A 19,000-nucleotide genomic window follows, 5' to 3' on the forward strand; every position below is an offset into this window, starting at 1 on the left:
GGAGAATGGGGAAATGGGATAACATCTGAAATGTAAATAAAATATCCAATAAAAAATTCAATTAAAAAAACTAACTATGACCCATAGAATTCTTTGTGTCTACAAGGCAGTACGCCTCCTCATGGGCAATATTAATGTATTTCTTTCTTGCCCTGCATTTTGAAGAAGTTGTTCTGATTTGGAGAATGAAATTTCACTCATTCATTCTCTTGACAAATAATTGTCTTTATAGAATAAAAATCAACTATTTTGTGTGGAGATATAATGTTAATCAGATAGGACTTGGGAGACCAGACTAATGCACCTTCTAGTATTTGTAGAATAGCTAGTATTTGTGGAATCCTTCATTCTAGAATAGCATGGTCATAAGCCTTGGAATAATCTAGATTTGGGGGTGTGTTGGTTGGTGCCAATTGTCACTTGACAGGATTCTGCATCACTGAGTCTCCAGGCACACCTGTCAAGGGTTTGTTTAGGTTAGATTAGCTTCTGGTCATGTCTATGGAAGATCATTTTGATTAGGTTAACTGAGGCGGGGAAATTTTTCCTAAAGGAGGGAGGCCTCATTTATTGGGCTAGGATCCATAACTGTATAAAAAGATCAAATCAAGTAAGGATGCACATTCATTCCCATCTGCTTGCAGTCTGTAGGTGCAATTCCAAAATTTCTACTTTCTGCTGCTAGGACTTCTCCACTGATGAACTAAAATAAAGTGTGAACTAAAATAAACCTTTACACACTTAATTTGATAAAACATTTTTAAAATTTAATTTAACACACACATACACACACACACACACACACACACACACACACACACACACACACACACTGTGTGTGTGTGTGTGTGCCTGATTGTATATGTGAACCATGTGTGTGCAGTGTCCATGAAAATCAGAGATGCTGGATCCCCTGAGATTGGTTTTATAGATGTTGTAAGCCTCAGTGTAGGTGTTGTGAGTGGAATTCTGGTCCTCTACAACATCCATGACTTTTCTTAGCTACTGACCATCTCTCTAGCTCCAATGCCATGAACTTGATTTTCTCAGGCTATTTTATTACAGCAAACAAAAAAAATAACGAAGACACCAAGAGACTAGCCATTATTCTTATTAGTATAACCTTGTTTAAAAGAAGGTGAAAAAGAATAATAAAAAAATTTCATAGAATTTCTGATGTTTTTTTTAATTAGGTGGGAAATGTGTGTTCAAAAGCTGTCTTTTAGCTTATCATTTCAGTATTTACAATATTTTATAGGATTTATTCAGAAGAGCCTGTTCATTCTCAAAATAATTATCTTTTATACATTTCTAACTGTGCTAAGACAGTACAATTTTTGAAAAGGGAGACCTCTTCAGTATTAGTGGGTGAAAGGTAAAGATCAAGTTACAATTTTGAGAGAATAATCAGTTTTGAAAATAATGGGAATCATGGCATTAATATTTTCCTGGTCAATACTCAGTCTTTATTCTGAAACTGTTTATTCGTAAGCTGATTTTTCAGTGCAAAGCTCCTATAGAGGGACACAGGAAAGTCAATGCCATGACTCAGAAGAGAACAAAAGTTAGTTTTCAAAGAGCCCAAGATACATTAACTGGTGACCCAAGTCTTGCTCCCTCTATTATTTCTGTTAGGTTAGAAAACTAATTAAAAGTCTGCTGGCACAAATGTATGCTTGGTGTCTAAAAACCGTTCATCTCCAAAAGACTGGCAGATCGAAACTATTGAGGCAAGCTTTGAGTCAGCTTTGCCTTCATGTGTTCATTGATGCTGACCTTAAAAACGCCAAAATTCTGTCCTCATAAGACCTGAACATTTTGCCTATTAGCCTGAAAACATTTTTAATCAAGTGGATGAAGCCAAGGAGGTGATTATTTCTAGTCTCATTAATGACTAAAGAAAAAAAAAATGAAACAATCACCATGATTTATTTGGTTATCTAATTATCTATTTTCAAGTCCTGTATCCTAGAGCCTCAGCACAAAATTCTTTAATCATCTTATCATTTAAAGATAATTTGGTGGTCCATAAATGAAACAATGATGACCAAGACATTTTGCAGTTGGATGACAATCTATATGGTGGTAATGAAGATGAGGGAAGTTAATAAGGTATGACTGAGGTGCATAGCTGCTTTAAAAAATTCGTCACTCTGTTTTCTATATACACCACAAAATACAACAATTGGATTATAAGTGCTAATTTTAATCAGTCACCATGCTTATATTTCCTGTTTCAATGATTTGATTAATGTTGGAGACAAACTTTCAAAGACTGTGTTAGATTATACAGTGAAATCTAACATTGTATACAGGAGCAATACGAGTGTGACATTATATCTGGAGATCTTCGGTGATACACATGGACACTCTTGCTACACAAGAGGATGGTAACAAAGGGAATTGTCAACATAGATATTTCAGATACTACATGAGCCATCTGACAGAGCTAGGACATATAATCCCAGAATATGTAGGGAATGGGTAGAAAATTTTAACGGGGCTGTAAGAAAATGACTTTAGAGTTGTTTTCTGAAGATGTGTACAAAAGGGCCTTGGAAAAACATTAGGATTTCTCTTTGTGTCTTATTTTCAAGAAATTAAGAAAATGAATCATAGAGTAAAAAACCAAACCAAAACAAAAAACAACAAAAAAAAGCCTTCATTTTATTTTAAGCTAAAATAAAAATAAGAACTGTGTGCTCAAATGTGTACAATTCAATCAAAGGTGACTGGAAATTTTAGTTGTGTGTGTATGTGTGTGTGTGTGTGTGTGTGCTTGTGTGTGTGTGTGACAGAGAGAGAGAGAGAGAGAGAGAGAGAGAGAGAGAGAGAGAGAGAGAGAGAACCATCTGTGTAATCCATGGCAGGTATGTGCACAGACACATTTTTGTAGTAGTAGAGATTATAAAGCAAGAGACTTCTCATGCTTTCAATTAACATCTTTTAGTATTTTTTCTGAGACAATAATGTGTAAACAAGAACCAGGCATTGTATTGTCTTCCATAGCTTTTAGTCTAGTTTGGTAAACATTATAGAATATAATGTCTATTGGTTCAAATCCCATGTAGGTGAAGACAATGCACTATGTTCTGTTTCATATTCTTAGACTCCAGGAATAGAATTAAGGTAACAGGAGACAAGTCAGAATTACATCAGAGGCAGCCTCAGGGTGCCATTCTTATCAGGTACAATTGTCTCCATTTACAATTTCCCAGATCATCTGTTCACTGGTACTTACTCACCTTACTGTTGGCTTACTGTTGGCTTTTGTGGGATTCACTGATTGATTTATGGGACAGGTGAATTTTATTACATTGATTCTACTGTTGAATTTTGACTTTATATTTTTCAAAATAGTAGTACACACTGGATAGATTTTGTCAACTTCACAGAAACTGGAATGGGAAAAGGGAACCTCAAATGAGAAAATGACCTGTCAGATTAGTCTATAGGCAAATCTGTTGGGGCATGTTCTTGAGTAAGATAAATGATTGATCTGAGAGGGCTCTGCTCACTGTATGATAATCCTGGAAGGTAATCTTGACTGAGCAAGTCTTAGAGAGCAGGTCAGTAAGTAGTGTTCCTCCATGGTTCTCTTAAGGTCCTGCCTCCAGGATCCTGGCCTTAGTTCCTGCCCTGACTCCCCTCAAGGATGGATTGTAATCCGAGTAAATCCTTTCCTTCCCACATTGCTTTTTGTCAGAATGTTTTATTAAAGTAATAGAAAGCAAACTAGTAAAGAGTACTTTAAATATCTATATAAACTATTGGACCGCAGGAGTTCACTACATATTCTGGGATTATATGTCCTAGCTCTGTCAGATGGCTCATGTAGTACCTTAATGTGAATTTTATGGGTGACAATGTTTATTCTTTTACCACTTTATTCATAATTAAATAATAATTTAATTATTCATAATATTATATCTACTCACCTGCAAGCAGTAGTGACAGTCTCCTTTCTCTTTTAATTGTGCCTTAAGTTCCTTGCTTTGTCCTTTTCTTTTAAAAATACATTTCATTTAAAATAAAGTTATATCATTTTTTTCTTCCCTATCCTTGCTTCACCCCTCCCATCTTCCTCTCAAATCAATAGCCTCTTTTTCTTTATTTTATACATGCAAACATGCATGCATACATATATTTACTTTGCATTCAAAGCACTATCCTTCAGCTTCTAGTCTTGTACAGCTCTTCCAGTGTGTCTGATTTCCACAGTAAACACACATCCTGTGGGTAGTTGCTGGGAATGCTTGAGGGTTCCTCCAGGTGGAAGTTAGGTATGGCCTCTGTGGCTCCACGGTTCCTCACTGCGCAGTCCCAGAGAAAGTCCATGAGTTTTACAGGCTTTATTTTCATGGCGGATGTAGATAGATCTGGATGTACACCCCCTACCCCCAAACCCAGGGCACCTGAGTTAAATAGGGAGGTAGAGAGGGGGGAGGGGCTGGGGAAGAATGCTTAATTGGCTCCACCCTCTGGCCTTCAGGTACCTCATTAATATGTAAATCTCTCTAGGGCCTGAGGCCTGGTCCTCCTGACTGTTGGCCACAGACCACTCTGTGGGAGGGCTTGTGTGTGTGTGTGTGTGTGTGTGTGTGTGTGTGTGTGTGTGTGTGGTGGGGGGAGGGAAAGGCTGAAGCTAAATGAAAAGAATCAGGGTTTAAGAGCAGAGCTGAACTCCTGCTGTCCAATAAGGGTTCAGGGTTCCAGACTTATGCTCTACAAGCACCCAGCTGCTTACCACAGCCCACTGCCACACCACCCCACAACATCCCTATGATGGCATTTTAGTTCCTATATCATGTTCTTATGTCCATATTTTGTGGTCTTTTTCTATAATGTTCATACCCTCCTTTGCCCTGATGACAGGTCTTCCTTGACTCCAGTCTCTGCCCACTTCAGAGCATACTTTACATCCTCTTCTTTGATCACTCTGCCACTCCCCCTCCATGGTCTATCTTTTGGCTTGTGCTCCCACCCTCTTCAGCTTTTGCTTAAATGCCACCTTTTCACTGAGGAACAGTTCACTTCCTTCTGGTAAAGATTGCAATCCCTCTGCCCCAACTTCTTGATCTCTTTATTTGCTCCTTGCATATTTAATTTTACTCTGTAGTCATGGTAACCATTCCTTAATTAGTTATTTTATTTTTGCTTTTTTGATTCCACTCTTAATTATTCTGGTTCCAATAATTATGCAGACCCTCAGTATAGAAGTTGGTGAGCAATACTCTTTTATACTTCTAATTCTGTCATTAGCACCTAGAAAACAGTGCCAGACACACAGAAGATCCCCAGGAAATGGTCACAGTAAATAGAAATGCTGTGATTCATTGAATCAAATATTGTAGAAAAATTGCTGCTTTTTGTGATTGTGAATTTATTGTATATTGCATACATTACTTGCTTGTGGTTTACAGTTCTGAGTAACCCATTATTTTTGAATTTGGTACTAAAAGATGGGACTATAAGAAGTTTAAATATAGTAAATAAAAACTTCACATTAATTACATGTTGTTTTATATATTCACTATTTAGTCAGTATTAGTAATCTAAAATATCTACATCTAATTGAAATATTTATTTTGTGGAATTTTATTTTTGTTTTATTGTGGTGACAACTTCATAATGAAGTATATCTACTAGACATAACTTTTCTTTTAAAGGTGCACAAGACAGCATTATTAACTATAAGCACAGACAAACTTGTAGATTTCTAGAACTTATTGCAATATTTTTTAAGCATGTGGACATTTTTTAATGTTTTAAAAATACAATTTCTGAAAGGATCAGTAACAATGAAAACATAACACTAACAGAAGAGATGGGCCAGAAGTGTCTTGTGCATAATTGTTAGCAATTAATGAGTTGGTGCATCTCAGCAGCCCCATCTCTCCCTGATGTTAGCATAATGCTGAGGAAAGAACACAACCCCTTCTAACTTCCTGTTGACTTTCTTATAGACTAGAGCAAGCTCCCAGACAAAGGCATGAAGCAGAAGCATTTATTGAGCACATTCAGGTAAGCTAAATCTAAACCACTTGTCTACCTGGTTTACTTCTTTCCCTGAGAAAATAGAATATACACAGAGAGTTATGTACTATACACACAAAACAAGGCTGCAGCAGTATGGGAAATCAGGGCAATGTGTTTTTTCTTTTCTGTACACTAGGCCCAGGAGCTGTGCTTTTAATTTTGGCTCAGGGAATATTTTGAATGGCACTGATAACACAAGTATGTTTTGGCTATTAGGAAATGTCAAATACTAATCTAAGGTGTTAGGTCTCCAAAGCCACCCAACCCATGCTTACATGTTTACACTCTGTCGCTTTCTTATTTGAAGAGGAAGCAAGCAAACACAGAGAAGTCAAGAGGTTGGTTCTTTCTTTATCTCCTAGGAGGCAGATGGGATATGAACTGAGGTTGATTGGTTCTTGTTCAGGCTTCTTAGAATGTTGCCTTTGGGGGAACTGAGCTCCCTTCTACTGTCAATACCTCTGACTGTGGTGTGACCTTGCCACACCCAGTGAAGCATCTTTTTGAGTTTATCCTGCTCACATTGGGCCTCAAATTCTTGATCATCCCTTTCTTTTCCTCTCTGCCTACATTTTACTTATTTATCCTTTTCTTTTGGAATTGGTTTTCAAAATTATTGTAGTTTATGCTCAGGAGATAATGACTTTCCTTCATGGAGTAGTTGCTTCAGTGGATGCATTTCTCCTGGTACATTATTTCAAAGAGGGCCTCTGATAATTAACAGGAATGGAATGAGAGTCATGTAAGACCCATCCTGGACTAAGTGACCCATATCAGATAGGGCATTCTTGTTAATCTTATCAATCATCCAGGATGTATGCTTTCTTGTTGTTACATGCAACACTTGCAGTAAGTTATCTTTCAGGTTACTGGATAATATGAAGCTTCTCATGATTGTCAATTTACACAATGCTATCTTTTTGTGGAATGAATAACAAGGCTCTAATCTTTATGCTTAAAATTTTTAGTACATTAAGGAATTTAGAGACTTAATTTAACCTACCGGTTGGTAATCCAAAATATATACTCTACTTATAAAAAGGAAACATAGCTGGCATTTTCACAGGCCTCATCTAGTGGTAGGGATAAACCACAGGATTTTTATGGAAGGGCTTTATTGTGCTATTTCCTTAAGCAGAAATATGATGCTGTTAAGTTCTCCCTGGTCTGTAGACAGGTGTTCAGTCACCTGCCACTGTCTCTTTCCACTCCTTCTTTTTCACCTCTGCAAACACTGAAAAGGTTAGAGGTCAACTTGGGAAGTTTTAACAAGAGAAAAGTGTCATCCTGCTCTATTAGTAAAGTTTTATTAAATATTTGATAAAATGTTCTCTATTTTAAAATACACTGTAAGGTTTATGTCAAAATAAATGAAAAGGCTGAGCCTGTGTGGCTATAAGTGGTTTTCTCAGTGGTTTGTGACAATGAAGGAGCATTTATGAACTAGAAATTGTACTCTATTGTTCTGCCTGACCTTTCTTAAGGCTCTGCTCTAATAATATGCTAAATTACAAAAATTGTGATCCTGAGTAAAAATTATGGATTTTTCACATGGATTCATCTGAACTGTAATAGATTGTATAACATGGAAACCATGCTATGTGAGTTATTTGGCACAGTGCTAATATTTGCTAATTTAGAATGTAATTATAGTCAGCACGGATCCTTTCAAATGCACTTATGAACTTAGCCACAGTGGAAAGCTTATCAGACTTCCCGCCATGAAGGAATCACTCAGGTTCTTAGGGGATGTATAGTCCAAGTTTTTAATTATATTCTGCTGGAGTTCTTTTTTAATTTTATCTCCTAACAAGGAATGGATTTTAATATGACAAAGGTGATGCTTATGCTATAAAAGAAGTACATTAAATAGAGTTTATGATGCTTCCAACTGAGATGAGTTTTAACATTTAAAACAAGGAAAGGACTGTTCTTTCATTCCAATTTTGATCAATCCGAATGATACCCAGAGGAAGAATTAAATACCATCTTGATAAGATAAGCTCATATTTCAGATCTGTAAAATACTTGCTTATTTATATAAACCTTGTAGCATCTAGTTTTTGTGTCCTAAAGTTATAGAAAAATAATATATATATATACTTCTTCCCAAACTCATAAAAAGACAGGTTGATTTCTGTTCCATGGTGTCATCCCCTCCCAAAATATTGTAGTATTTCCTTGTCTACTAGAAGTGTCAGAAAAATTACTTGTACATAAAATGATATTTTTATATTCATATATATGAAGCACATATTTGCATTAATATATATATTTCTATTTTATTTTCATGGTATATTAAGCATATTAATAACTAGAATTGACTTTTTAAATAGAGTTTTGAAACCCATTTCTTCAAATATTAGATTTTCATAAAATTGAGAAACTTTATTTTGTTATAGAAGACCACTGAAAATAGAATAAATTTGAATTTGGGTTTTACTCTTAATCTTGGAGACTCTCATGGGAAGGCGAGTTGATGCTGGAAAGCATTACTGACACAGTGGCATCTTTAAACAGTATATATAGGGACAGTAGCTACTTGAAAATAGTCTATTATGCTAATTACTTCCCCATTTTCAATATTGAATTTTGGACTGAACTGTGCATCAGAATACCTAGAGGGTGTGCATATATATAAATTGCAGAGCTTCATCCCCATTGTTTCTTATTTATTTAACCTCTAGTTGTATATGAGATATTGTTTGTCTAAAAACAAAGAGCTATTTTATTTGCTTTGAGGTTTCTACTCTTGGAGTCACTATTGTAGAGACAGTGAGTAGGTCAAGTGCTTGAAACCTGAAGCAGGCTGCTAAGACCCATAGGAGAAGGATCTGTAATGAGAAAGACAATTACTTTTAGCATTTGTGAGCCCTTGGTTTAGAATCATGGCAGTAGATGAAGCAGATAAATGAGAAAGTCATCTATTTCCTTATGAGTTGTATGTGCATCTGAATTCACTGTTGCAGCTCTATCATTGGGATTGAGCTTACTTACTTCATTTAATTCTTTTAAGTGATATTTTATTGAAATTGCTTTATTTTTTTCTTGGTCATCACTTTCTTACTTTCTATACAACCATTGTGATTAGCACTCAAGTATGCTGTACTTTTTCTTATCTTCAGAAAAATGGGTGGTGACAGCAATATTACAAAATAGTAGCTCCTTATCAGCATCTCCATCAAAGGCAGAAACATTGACTTTGACAGCAGCATATAATAAGATAATCTTTGCACACATCCTGGAGAAATGGAGACTTTCCAGGAAAATGTCTAGAGCAAGATGGAAAGAAAATGTTATTTTGCCCATGCCAATCCTCACCCAAAGTGGCATACAGGAATTACAAATAAAGCCCTTGATTTCTCCAATGGAGCAAAATTACACCATGCTGAGATTATGGCTGACACTATCTGCAAGGGAGACTTTCTAAGACCTCTACTTTTTTAATACAGATTACAGTTGAATGGTTTGAGGGCATGGAATAGAAAAAGAGAACATGGATCAAGTCTCCTGAAGACCTAGGATACACATAGTTTGCAAAAATCACCAGCTGTACTCTGCAGGACTGTGAAGAGGTACAGAAATGAGCATTAAGAGGCATCATTTTCTGGGATCTCCCAGGGGTCCAGGTTAGTTGACACTGTTGGTCTTCCTATAGGGTTTCCATCCCCTTCAGCTCCTTCAATCCTTCCCCTAACTCTTCCATAGGAGTCCCTGACCTCAGTATAGTGGTTGGCTGTAAGTATCTGCATCTGTCTCAGTCAACTGCTAGTAGAGCCTCTCAGAGGACAACCATGCTAAGCTCCTGTCTGCAAATACAACATAGCATTAGGAATAGTGTCAGGGTTTGGTGCCTGAGCATGGGATGGATCCCAAATTGGGCCAGTCACTGGTCAGCCTAACTTTCAGTCTCTGCTCCATTTTGTCCCTGCATTTCTTGTAGACAGGAGTCTAAAATTTGGAATAAAAAGTTTGAAGATAAAAAATTTTAGGGGCCCTGTCAAACTACTGAAGGTGGTCTCTTCAGGTTCCATCTCCCCACTGTTGGGCATTTTGGCTAAGGTCATCCTCATTGAGTCCTTGGAGCCTCTCACATCCCAGGAACTTTCTAGATGTTCCCCCTCAACCCCCATTTGTGGCAGCTGCATATTCCCTTTTATTCTCCTGGCCCTCTGGACTTTTCTTCTGTCTCCCTCCTCCATCCCTGATTCTTGTCTTCTTTCCCTCCCCCTCTTCCATCCATATACCTTTCTCTCTGTGCCTCCTGTGATTATTTTGTTCCCTCTTCTAAGTGGGATTGAAGCATCCTCACTTGGGCCTTTCTTCCTGTTATACTTTTTAGGGGTCTCTGAGTTGTATCATGGGTAATCTGTCCTTTTTTTTTTTTTTTTTTTTTTTTAAAGCTAATATCACTAATCAGTGAGTACATACCATGAATATCCTTTTGTGTCTGGGTTACCTTGCTCAGAATGATATTTTCTAGTTCCATCCATTTGACTACAAAATTCATGATGTCCTCATTTTAACTAGCTAAATAATATTCTGTTGTGAAAATGAACTACATTTTCTTTATCCATTCTTCTGTTGAGGGACATCTGGGTTGCTTCCAGTTTCTGGCTATTATGAATAAGGCTGCTATGAATATAGTGGAGTACATGTTCTTGTAGTTTGGTGGAGCATCTTTTGGGTATATGCCCAGGAGTGGTTTAGCTGGGTCTTCAGATAGAAATATTTCCAAAGAGCATACATGGATTGTTCCTAGGCCCCAGGGACATATATAGCAGAAGACTGCTTTGTCTGAAATCAGTTGTAGAAGATGTGTCTGGAATTAGGCAAAGGCAATCTCAATTTTTTTTTCCTGGGAGAAAACAAGAGTTGTAGAGCAAGTTCACCCATAAAGATGAGACAATCTGAGAGAGTCTAATAACTCTAGCTGGGTTAACTGCTAGAGTTATTAGAAACTGTAGAAACTATATTTCCATTCCAAGCCAACTGATAAATATTGAAAAGAATACTGTTTCTTCTTATTTAAAATAGCAACATAAGATTTCCAGGAACATGAAAAATCAAAGAAAAATGACACCATCAAATGAGCAATATCTATTTCAGTGCTAAATGACAAGATAACTCATGTTTCTTCTCAGTTAGCTTGAGGACCAATTTGAGAAATATTTGGATTCATGTATATCATAGACATGTAAATGAACTATATTTATTTAAATGTATATATTAGTCCAAACAAATTTCATACTGTTTATGGGTTTTGTGGTTATGAATAATTTTTATTAGATACCATCTATAATCTGCCCTCTGTTTTTAAATAGTAATTATTTGCCTCATTGGAGCTAAAATTTGGGATTGCATTGATATTAACTGGAAGTATACTTCGAATACAGTTTTTCAAAAACAAGTCAATGTATGTGGCAGTAGGATTGAGGATGGAGGGTGGAGGATGAGAGGCCTAGGAGTTACGTGATAAAACACAAGAAATCAGACTCCTAAGACCACTATCAGGGTGCAGATCTGAATTTATTGTCCAGCCCAGAAGCTTATATACAATGTTTGAGCCAATCCCAAGCCCCTAAATCTGTGGCCAATCATATCTTACCACACCATGCTCCAATAAAAGCCCTGTCTAATGAGGTAACTCAGAAGGAGTGGGGGGAATATGGACACTTGTGAGTACTTCCATGAAAATGGAGGAAGAGGGGATTGCCCTGGCCTCAGTTCCTTTTTGCTGTATCACCAGTATGCTGGAAGCCATCTTAGATCTAATGTCATATACAGCAAATCAGGATTCTTTGAGGAGTTGCAGGAGCCTATGGCACCTTGCTCTCCATCCTACTTTTTTCCTTCACAAGGTTGACTTTCACATCTCCCACAAACATATATGTCAAAGTTGTTAAATAATAAAACTTCATTTTGTATGTGTAAGAAATTGAGATCATTGGGTTTATCTGGTTTATTAAAACATGCTTGGTATATAGAGGTTTCATAATTTTTTTAAATCTCAAATAGCCCACCTTGGGTCTACCAAACCGGCATGGTATATTTTTGTTTGTTAATTAGATGTCAACAGATTGTCAAAAGTGCAGTTATAGACCTTATGTACATATGCATGTGTGGTTGGTACTTATAAAAATAGCCCAACTGTTATGTAATTATCTCTATGTTATAGAGTGTATAAATATAGATGATTATGCCCTTAGGGCTCAGGGGGCAGGTTTTGAACATAAATGCCTTGAGACTTTTACAAGGTACTGTGCATAGCTGATCATTAGAGCTTCTAAATATTGAATGTCAGCGTTTCACAGAGAATGAGGACAAATGCCACAGAATGTCATTACAGGGTTTTATATTAAAATATTGATGCAATTCCATTGCACAGATGCAACTTATAAAGTCAGTTACAAGAAAGACAGATTGTCCCCCATTGGACTGCCACCAGCTGAGTGGCCTGACAAAAAGCACTTAATTTTAATAGCCTTCAAGTTTCAACTCATGCAATGGAGGTAATGTTGCCTCACAGATGGATCTCACCAAATCTGAGATTACATGAACATTTTAAAGATAATAACATGATTTTCATACTTGATATTAATACATTAATTATGATGGAATTGAGACATGGTAACAAATGACTATTTTAATATTAAAAAATAGACGTTCTGCAAATTATCAAATCTATACTAAAACTGTATTTTTATATTCTTTGTTACTTATTTGATTGGAAAAAATCTCCCATTGAGAAGGAAAATTACTCTTTAACTAAAAGTAGTAGACACATTTTTTAGTAACAGATAAAAGAAATGAATGCTACAGGGATATATCAGTAGTTACAGAGCTTGCTGCACAGGCATGGAGAACAGAGCTCAAGTTCCCAGATCCTACTTAAAAGAGAGAGAAATTCTCAAGCAAGCTGGCTACAAAAGTTAGGTATATCTGTGAGCTCTAGGTTTCTGCGAATAAGGTGAGAGGGAAGTAGATGGTGATGCTGAACATCAGCCTTATGCCTCTGAATGCATGTACACATACTTACAACTATACTCACACATGTGTTCCTACACACAGGCAAACATTTACACACACACATATGCACCCATGTATGTATGCACATACACACATGCATACATGAAGTAGGAAAAAGAAAACAATTAGGAAGGTACTGTTCATGTTCTTTCTCCTGAACATAGCTAAGCTCTGAGACTATATTGAGTAATGTTTTCTGATAGACGTTTTGCTGTACTAGACCTATATCATCCATTTCTTAGGGAAATGATAGCATCTACCGGATACTTCTTGGAATGTTATCTGTGGAAACTGATTACACACAGTTTGAGCTTTCCAACATTCCTCTGCTATAGAGCTGTAAGCCTCTCAATGAGACTCCCAGATAATCTCATACATGTTTCCAACCTAGTAAGTGGAGGTGTATTGGATAATCTGGGACTGTTTCTTTCTGTTAGGTGACCCCAGACATCAATGTATATAGAATGAAAGAACTGAGCACAACTGTAGACTCCCACCAAAAGGTGACATTTAATAACAGGATTGGTGGGTTTAGGCACATATGGTAATGGCAGTAACTTGTCATAGTCATATAGAAATAGGCAAAACAAACTTTCTAAAAAATAAATGTGAAGAAGCAAACTCATCAGAACAGAAAATGGTGCTATAAACTGCTTAGAAAAATCATCTTTTTATCTCTTTATGATAAAATAATAAAAGTGATTTCTTTACAAGCTCATTCTGTTTGATACAACTGAAGATGAACACTGTGTCAAAGAGCTAACACTTGAAAGAAAAAGAAAATGTGTTAATGTCTTATCCAGACACACATCTTATTGTATTAAAAACCTTTGACTCTTGCTCAGAAGACCTGTCAATTTTCATTGCCATTCATTAAAAAGTGACTACTGTAACTTATTCTACAGGAAGCTGCAATGCATGATCAGATTTAGTGGTAAGGCAAGCAATTCTACTGTGGAGGCAAAGGAGATGCAGAACAATGAGCATTCATTAGTTTCTTGAGAGAGGGGTAGTATCTGTGAGAAAACCAATATTTATTTGACTTTCAGTTTGGTAATAACACATTTGTGAAGTCTTAGTATACTTATTTTTTGAGAGGAGGGGAACATTGAACTTCAGAAACAAGAGTTAACAGAATACCTAAGGGCCATGTTCCATTACTGTTTGATGAACCCAGTAATGGCAGGTCTTTGTCTTTTGTGGCCTTTGAAGGCTGTAGCAATGAGAAATGCTATACAGATCTTTTGGAAGATAAGTTGGAATTTCAGGAAACAGTTATTATCCTATGATCTAATTGCTAACAAAATTTATGTGCTTCTGAAGCAGCCAAAGGGGAAACATTTTTTGTTTATAAGCAAGACTTTCAAAACAGTTTTGTTTATAGGTTAGTGATTTCAAGTTCAATACTGCTCTGTTGGAAACATTTCATGCCTTAAAGCTTCTGTATTATCAAGAAAATATTTGAGTTCTGTTTAGGAAAATTTTCCCTGTGCCAATGAGTTAGAGGCTCTTTCTTTTCTATTCGATTCAGTGTATCTGGTTTGATGTTGTGGTCCTTGATCCACTTGGACTTGAGCTTTGTGCAAGGTGACAAATGTGGATCTATTTTCATTTTTCTACATACAGACTGCCAATTAGACCAGCACCATTTATTGAAGATACTTTCTTTTTTGTATTGTATGTTTTTAGCTTCTTTGTCAAAGATCAAGTGTCCATAGTGTGTGGGTTTATTTCTGGGTCTTCAATTCTATTCCATTGACCTACCTGTCTGTCTTTATACCAATACCACATGGTTTTTAATCACTATTGCTCTGTAGTACAGCTTGAGGTCAGAGATGGTGATTTCTCCAGTTCTTCTATTGTTAAGAATTGTTTTCACTGTCCTGTTTTTTTTTTTTTTTTTTTTTTTGGGCTGTTTTTCCGTATGAAATTGAGAATTGTTTTTTTCATGTCTTTAAAGAACTGTGTTGGACTCTTAATGGGGATTATGTTGAATCTGTATATTGCTTTTGGTAGGATGCCCAGTTTTACTATGTTAATCCTACTAATCTATGAGCATGGGAGATCTTTCCATCTTCTGAGGTCTTCTTCAATTACTTTTTTTCAGGGATTTGATGTTCCTGTCTCACAGATCTTTCACTTGCTTGGTACTTATTGGTGGCTATTTTGTACTATTTGTGGCTATTGTGAAGGGTGTTGCTTCTCCACTTTCTTTCTCAGCCAGTTTATCATTTATATAAAGGAAGGCTACTGATTTATTTGAATTAGTTTTATATTCAGCCACTTTGCTGAAGTTGTTTATCAGCTGTAGAAGTGCTCTTATTTTGGGGGTCACTTATATATACCATAATATCATCTTCAGATAGTGATACTCTGACTTCTCTTCCAATTTGTATCCCCTTGACCTCCTTTTGTTATCTAATTGCTCTAGCTAGAACTTCAAGTAGTATATTGAATAGATAGGGAGAAAATGGGGAGACTACTCCCTGATTTTAATGGGATTGCTTCAAGTTTTTATTTAGTTTGATGTTGGCTACTGGTTTGCTGTATATTGCTTTTTACTATATTTAGGTATGGACCTTGAATTCCTGATTTTTCCAAGGCTTTTAACATGAAGAGAAGTTGAATTTTGTTAAATGCTTTTTCAGCATCTAATAAGATGATCATGTGATTTTTTTCTTTGAGTTTGTTTATATAGTGGATTACATTGTTAACTTATGTTAAGTTTAATTAAGTTGAAGTTTTTTTTTTTTATGAAAAGAGCTTTAATGGTTCAGTGTTGAAATTGACAAGATTCTCTCAACTACTGTCATATTTCAATCTTTATGGAATTGCCTTATCATATTAATTTCTTTTAAATTCATTAATTGTGTAAAAGGCACTACTACTAGGCAACAAGCAATATTTTTGACATTCTCTACATACTTAATGTCTAATATATCTCCATTCTAATGGATAATTATATGTGGCAAGCCAAATTATCAGTACCTGGTTTTGTTAAGATATATTCGGTCAGCTATCAAAGGAGAAACAATGTGTGAAATATAAATAAAGTTTAAATAGTCAATGAAATTATTAGTACTAAGGAAAGAATTTAAACACGTAAGTTCCAAAGACATGATCCTAAAAGATGAAATGTCAACATTTTTGAAATGCTAATTTAATAGACTTTTGAGATTTTATAAGTATGCATCATCTGCTAAAACCTAATAACTTCCTGACAGATGAAGGTTTTTATTATCACTGACAAGAAGAAAATATCTGCAACTGAATATTCTGCAATACAAGAAAAATATTATAAGCTTTCAAGCACCCAGTTCTTAAGTCATGAAATATTATCATAGTTTGTGCTTAAAGAATTGTTTTATCTTAAGTTGTTTAGACTCTTACATTTTACATAAAAATGTGACAGGTAGTTTTCTAATCTTTGTATATATTATATTCTTATATAAGGATATTGATAAACTTCCATAAATTATATACAAATGAAATTAGCTCAAGTCCTTGTGTTTTTTGAGGAGTATATCAGATCATTTTATTTGTGCATCTTTCTGTCTAGAAAAATGACAGCCAATCATTGGGGCTCTGACTGGTCTTTTTGGTGATGCAGGATGATGAGTCATTCATGCTCCTATAGGGAACACCTTACCCACACTTCTATAAATAATAGCAATAAACCTACTCCTTCACTAAGTTGGACTTTAGTGGAATCATTACTTTGATGTGTTGTTGGTACCTCATACCTCCCTAGGAAACATTAACACAACAGGCATTACATAACTCTGTTTCCCACATTTGAGGAGGACTATCCTAAGTGACAACAATAGAATGTTTGAATAACCCCCATTTTAAAATGTCTTCAAGTCCTTTAGTTATATCATAAGTAAAATTTTACATTTTATTTTCAAAATGATATATTTTTATTATGTTAACATCTATATCACATAATTGGAATAATTTGACCATTATAACTACTTTTCCTTTATTTTTTATTTGTTCTTTAGGAATTTTTTTTCTTTCTTTCTTTTTTTTGTTTGTTTTTTGTTTTTTTGTTTTTTTGTTTTTCAAGACAGGGTTTCTCTGTGTAGCCCGGGCTGTCCTGGAACTCACTCTGTAGACCAGGCTGGCCTCAAACTCAGAAATCTGCCTGTCTCTGCTTCCCAAGTGCTGGGATTAAAAACGTGCACTGCCAACGCCTGGCTCTTTGGGAATTTCATACAATGAATTTATACCATATTTAGCTTTACCAGATCCAACTTCCTCCCAGCTCCACTGACCTTTGGGTCTTATTTTGTTGGCTTCTTTTCACCCATCAACTCCAGTTTGTATTGTCTGTATATAGGAATGGGTGTGTGGCCTTCTACTGGAGCATAATCAATCTTCCAGGGACAAAACCTTTAAATAAAACTAATTGTCTTGTTCCAGCAGCTATCAGTGTCCAGGTACTCAGATTCATTTCCCATCTCCATGCTGGGATTTGCTATGGCTTGAGATTGCATGGGGCTTGTACATATTGACATATCAGCTGTGAGTTTGTGGACATCTGTATTGGCTGGATGATATTGTTTCCTTGTATTAACTCACCACCTCTGGCTCTTACAGTCTTTCAGCACATTATTCAGTATTGATCCTTAGCCTAAGGAGGATGCTGTGCAATACATTTTGTGGTAAGCACTCTTCAGTATTTTACTCTGCACCTTCAACAGTTGTGCGTCTTATTTTCATCTACTAAAAATAAAAGTTTCTCTGATGAAGCTTTATAGAAGCATTAATTTAGGGTTATAATGATGAGTCATGAGGAATGCGAATTATTTAGGAGAATAATAGTAGGAAGTTCTTCTTAGGGCCTATGACCTGCCCAGCCACAGCTTCTTGACTGAACAAGGATATCAAATATGGATTTCATCTTATGGAGCAGGACTTTAATCCAATCTGATAGTAGCTTGTTATTCTCGTGATATTTAAGCACTAGTGAACCAGTGGGCATCTCTTACCAGGGCAGTATTATTATAGTTGACAGAGTTCACAGTTGAATAAGATGGATGATATTTTCTTATATAAATTTTAATCATTTAAAATTTATAATTCAATGGCATTAAGTACGTTCACATTGTGTGGTACTACCATTACTATCCTTGGGCTGAATTTTTTCAACTTCTAAAAATAAAACTCTATATCCATTAAACAGGTGACTTCTCATTCTCTTCTATAGCCAGCATCTGTTAACTTTCAGTCTCTTTGTATTTGAATATTAGGACAAGGTCATTCCATAGGAAACAGACAAGGTTACAGATAAGATGACAAATTAGAAGCCCCTTTTATCTGACCTGGTTGAAAAGAATAAATTCTAATAGCAATATTCTCCAATCATATGAAAGAAAGAGCTGAAGAAAAACAGAAACAAGGAAAGAAAGACAGAAAGAAACAAAGAAGCAAGCAAGCCTAGATAAGATCTCCACAAAGAAGCAGCCACAGGTTTCTGTGGGCACACACAACCACCTTTCATTTTGGAACATCATCAGTTATGTCTTCTAGGGAGGTGCTCTTCCCTCCTGGTCACACAGATGCCGGGAGAACAGTAAACTAGAGAGAAATTTTCTGAGCTGTAAAGAAGCAACCAACAGGTGGATACAATATGAGCAGAGATACAGCTGATGTTACGCAGACAGAGCCAAAACTGGTTTAAATCTGTTATTCTACTCCAGTGCTCTGGATTTACTCTCTCAAGAAGGCATCTTTCCAGCTGCTGCCTGTGCAAGCAACAGTATGGGAGTTGGTAAAGCATGCTGCTGAACTTGGTGAGTGCTCATTCTTGGGTCTGCTTAGAAGAGACCACCCAGTGAGAAAGGTAAACACAAGCAGGCAGTACAAGCTTCCATTTCATCTCAGAGACCCAGTCACAGAAATCTCTACCCATGGGAGAGTGAGTCCT

Source organism: Arvicanthis niloticus, chromosome 14 (assembly GCF_011762505.2).
Source record: "Arvicanthis niloticus isolate mArvNil1 chromosome 14, mArvNil1.pat.X, whole genome shotgun sequence".
Taxonomy (NCBI): domain Eukaryota; kingdom Metazoa; phylum Chordata; class Mammalia; order Rodentia; family Muridae; genus Arvicanthis; species Arvicanthis niloticus.